This window comes from Temnothorax curvispinosus, unplaced genomic scaffold, assembly GCF_003070985.1.
Source record: "Temnothorax curvispinosus isolate PA1 unplaced genomic scaffold, ASM307098v1 QBEX01013419.1, whole genome shotgun sequence".
NCBI lineage: Eukaryota > Metazoa > Arthropoda > Insecta > Hymenoptera > Formicidae > Temnothorax > Temnothorax curvispinosus.
This window is the reverse complement of record NW_020223199.1, coordinates 1-5,441: the sequence shown is the minus strand read 5'-3', so window position 1 is coordinate 5,441 and position 5,441 is coordinate 1.

Genomic DNA, 5,441 nt, shown 5'->3' with positions numbered 1-5,441 from the left:
CGTCCAGTTGAAGACCCGCGTTCCGATATTCCGTATACCGCGTCGAGGGCACCGGCACTACCGACCACTGTAATATACCGCGTCCCGTTATTCTTTGTGTGTAATACCGAATCCCGAGTTGAATAAAGTGAATGTTAATGGTACGTTGCAAATTGATTATTGTCTCTGGGCCTTTCAGTCGAACTCCCGATCCGCCGAACTAGTCCGCGTTCGACGATAAAGTCAGGCCGTTACATATCTAATAATTAAAAAAAGTAAAGATTTATATTATATTTATTTTGAGTTTTAATACCGCATGTCTCGAAGGCTGGAACAGTTGGCCCTATAAGACGTATACATATAATTTTTTGTTCAGCGTAAGAAATACTACCAGGGGGGGGGGGGTCTGGGCGCCTCGGAAATGGTACTATTGGGTATCGATAGTTGTACGTGTGACGAAAAAAAAGGAAAAAAATGTTAAAAATAATGTCAAGTGGGATGAATACGTGAAGTAAACGTGCTTGAAATAGAAGTAAAATAGATGTAAATAGTGATAACGTGACGAAATGGTTATAACGCGTAGTTGAAATGTAGTCTCTAACCTAACCCAACTGGGATGAATCGATTGATTTAGATAGTAAAATTGTCAACGTGTTAAAAATTGTTGGTAAAATGTCAACGCGCGTAGTCTCAAAATGTCCTCTAAACTAACCCAACCCAATCCGACCAAAGGAATAGTATAGAGTCTCAGGACTTTGAATAATATCCTGAGACGAGAATAAGCGCACGATGTATCGAACGTGAAGTAAACGTGGTTGAACGTGAAGTAAAACTGATGTAACGTGATAAATAGATAAACGTGTCTCGACGTGTAGTTGAAATGTCCGTGACTAACCTAAACCAACCCGCGCGACCGAGGGACGTATCGGTGAGATGTGCGTGGGACTTGGAATAAACAGTTAAATACTTGATCAGCGCGTCATCTAACCTATACGTGTCGCAAGTGTTGGACGTGTGACGAAAAAATGGATAAAAAATGTTGAGTATGTATTAAATCTTGGCCTTACTAAACAGTCTACCATATACTAAAAACACGACTGAAAAGCGTAGCGAGGCCCCGTACGCAAGGTAGGACGTCGTAAATCTTGGCCTTACTAACGAGATGAGTCTAGACGATACTAAAACGAGATACAGAAAAGCGTAGCAAGATCCCTACGCAAGGTAGGACGTCGTAAATCTTGGCCTTACTAACGAGATGAGTTTAGACGATACTAAAACGAGATACAGAAAAGCGTAGCAAGACCCCTACGCAAGGTCCCTTCTCTCCACCTGACCACCCTCTCTGCCAACGCCTGTTTCACGACAGTTGTAACCCAAAGGATAACGAGACGGACTAAAAGGGACTCGTAAACGTACCAAAACGAGTGAAAACGTGCGAAAACGTGTTCAAGCGTGACACAACGAGTGCGGACGAGATAAAAAGTGTCACAACGCGTTAGAACGTCTAGTTTTGAACGGGGGCTTCTAACCTAACTCAACCCAACCCACGTGGACGGGAGGGATGTATACGCGGATGTGGCGTTGGGACCCATAGAAAAAAAAAAGTGTAACGATGTATAAAACGTGACACGGCGTCAAGCAAACGTGTGAAAACGTGGTAAAACGTGACGAAACGTCAAGTAAACGAGCGCGAACGTGCGAAAACGTGCGCGAACGTGTTACAACGCGTAGTTGAAACGTCCGTGACTAACCTTGCAACCGACGCCCAAAGGGTCGTCAGCTCCATTGATACCACTCGAAGCATTGCTGAAAGCAAAAGCAGCAGCCCAGATGCAGGCGAAACGGGAAGGCGCAACAGCTGGAGACGGAGTTCGTACGAAGGCGGAGAAGAAGGCCGAATCCCGAGTACATACCCTGCCGAAAATGTTCGATTAAAACCGATTAAAACGGATTATGTTTTAATCGGTTTTAATCGGTTTTAATCGGTTCAATCCGCGCCCGGATTAAAAAGTAATCGATTTTAATTCCAAATTAATCAAAATGGGTTTTGATATCGCTTTTGCAGATTACTTCCAATCCGAAATCATTACATTCTAATCCATATTGTTGTCAATCCAAAATAAACACTAATAATCGGATGGATATATAATCCAAAATAATCCGCCTAATTTGTATATTTCTTTTCAAGAGATGAGTCCGTTTCAATTACAAAAACACCGATTCAATAAAATCGGTTGTAATCCATCTGAATCTGATTTGCTAGGAAAGACAACATTAATCAGTTTTAATTTGAAATTCAGCGATTGCGCGTATGCAATTTCAATCCGTTATAATAATATCCAATTTTAATAATTGAGTTGATTTTGTAATCCGGTTTAATCCGAAATTTACCAATTTTGGGGATAAAAACTAAATTGATTTGAATGCAATAAGAATCAAATTTATATAGTCTGTGATAAAGCAACTGTGATAAAGTAATTCGTTTGAATTTGAAATTCTCCGATTTTTCAGATGAAAAGGAAATCGGATATAATGCAATTAAATCAAATTTTTGTTATTATTATATTTGACTGTGTGTGTTGTGACGTTGCGGCTCGCCGCACCGTCGCGGCGCCCCGCCGTCGTCACAAGGCGCGGAATTTCGCTCCCAGGGACAAACCAGGGAGGCAACGACGAGATCTCCAGGGGTCGTAATTAATCGCGTTTCCGCATTCTGATTACCTTCTTTTGTTTTTATGCGATGTAATACGCGCGGCACCTCACCCACCCCACGGCAAACCTTCGAGGGAGTACTTGGCGAAGGAAATCAAGGACGATCGATAACCAAGGAGGGGTGGCAAACACGGAAGCAGCAGAGATCGCGGGCTGGCGAGAGCAACGCGGCAGGCGGGCGGCACGTGCGGCAGCGACGGACGAGGCCGCCGATAGCGGAGCCCCAAGCGCTTGGGTAAAAATCCGGCTTCAGCAAATGATCTCCACAAAACACCGACCCACGGGGTGGCTGGCCACGGCCCCAGGGTCAAACCGGAGGCACACCGGCACGAGCGAAGTTCCGTCCGCCGCTAAGGACAAAATTTTGAGGAGTCGCACGCCGCCGAGGGACCGTTGCCCGCCCTCGAAGGATCTCGTATCGACAGCACTGCGCCGGGACACCGCGGGCTTGCAAGCTCGCGCCCGATTGGCTCGCGCGCCCCTCAGGAAGGGGTACCGTATCGATTCCGCAATCGAGCGGGTTTAGCGTTTCACTCTCTGGTCGTCCGTCGGCGAGATACGTTTTGTAAGATACGCGATAGCCACCCCGAGTCGGGTATTTCGAATTATATCTGGCGGATCGAGGATCGTTGGGGGAAGGTGACGGCGAGGAGCCCAGGAGGAGGCGTATCACCGGTGAGGTTGCCCGTAAATTGCGATATGTAAAGCCACGACACCGCCCTCCGGTGCACGCTCTCGCTCGGGATAACGCATGTTAAGATCAAGTGTAATTTCGCGATCGATAACGAGAGCAAAGGGCCTCGGGATGGTATCGTGGCCGCGGAACCGTGGTACAAGCGTTATGGCGAATCCCTGGAGGTCGCAATAGGCGTTAATGAGTTCGATATCGCGAGTATATTGCGTTGTCCTCGCGACCTTGGTGTACGGCCGCATACGGACCGGTATTTCGTCAATTGCGTTACTGTTTCTTCGCGTCGGGAAATTTTGGTGTTCGAGCGTCGGTGTTAGCGTATCGATTTGTGTTCGGATCTCGTTATTACGGGTGATAGATGTACTCTCGCGTTGAGAAACGTTGCGCCCGGTATTACTTGCGTACGTTCTATGGCGTCCCTGCTCGCGACAACCTCGAATTTTACGTTGGGATATCGATGGCATTGTTAATCGCGGTCGAATGTCGTTCCCGCCGATTGATTAATTATGTTAGACTTGTACTCTTGTTAAGAAATTACCGGCGTTCACACGTTTCGTGCGTTTAGATGTTACTTGCGTAGTTCTTCATGGCGTTCCGTGGTTATTAGCGATATCGCGACTCTAGTATTTCGCGTTGACCGGTATTCCGCCTCATTGGAGAACCGCACTAATCCCGTATTTTGCGTTAGTTATCGTATTCTTTGCCTGGTTAAATGGCCGTGTCCAGCCGAACCTCTGCTTAGCGAAGCGAAAGGTAGCAACTGAATGTGATTGGTTCTTACCTTTGGATCCAACCAATTACACTTAATTGCTACCTTCCGCTTCGCTAAGCAGAGGTTCGGCCGAACGCAGCCAATGACTCGGCGCCTCCCCGTTGCGCCCGAGCAGAATCACTCGCGTTAGGTTAAGATATCATTGCGACAGAGTTTCGTACGGTTTTCGACTCGATTTATTAATTGTTTGAGAATAGAGCCTTCAGCGTGTTTATTAGAGACTCAATTAATAGTCCGTGGGTGTCTCGCGTCCGCATTAATGTTATTTCGGTTAGATGAATCCAGACACCCCGCCGCCGGCTATTCTTGATTGATTTATTGAATTTATCTTGTGTTTGATCGAAGCCGGATGGATAAACGTTGTTATTTTCTCGACAACCCGTACTCAATAAATGTTATTTTCTTTGTTATCTGACTGAGTATGAAATTAACGTGTCACCCCGCCGAATATCGCGCTGCCTTTCATTAATCCCGCCCGTGATTAGGTCAAGCTAGCCGATTCCACGCACCTCCACACTTCGTTTTGCGTCTCGTTTAGGTTTTCGCGATTTCGTGGACGCGAATGTACGCGTCTGGCGCCCAACATTCGGAACATTTCGTGGAGTATCGGAGGTGCGAGGAAATCACTGGAGAGGCCCACCATCCCGCTCTCCTAAATCCTTTTGATCCGGCACACGTCCCGGAGCGGTCCGGGAGTGCAAAAAGTTGTGACAGTATATATAAATAAAGAAACAAAATTGTATTTATTACAAAGTTTTATTTATTATTAAATTTCAAATATATTCGGAGGTTTGCATAAATTACAATATCCAACATCTATGTGAATAAGCTTGCTTTTGACATCGCTTATGGGAACTATTGAGCTATGTACATAATCTTCTGATTTTATCCTATCCATGTACGACACTTTAAACGGTTTATTGGAACTAATTGTAATTTTTGATATTTGCATGTGGCATTTATTATTTAATAGAATAATGTGCATTATTTGACCATATTCGCCTGAATGTAACTGAATCATTGTATCGTTCATGGTGGAAGAACAGGTGTGCTCATACTCGTGACGAATTTCGTACGGTTCTGCGCAGATGCCAGATGCAGCCATTTTTAAGTGGCAGTTTCAAACATTTAAGGTTGTACCAAGTGACATTGTGACATATCACAATGAGTACGTGTTCTATAAAAACGTGTAAAAACGATTCTCGAAAGAATTCAAAAAATATTCATTTTTTTCGGTTTCCGAAAAAAAGTAAAGCTGTGTTATTAAAATGGGAAGCAGCTTGTGGA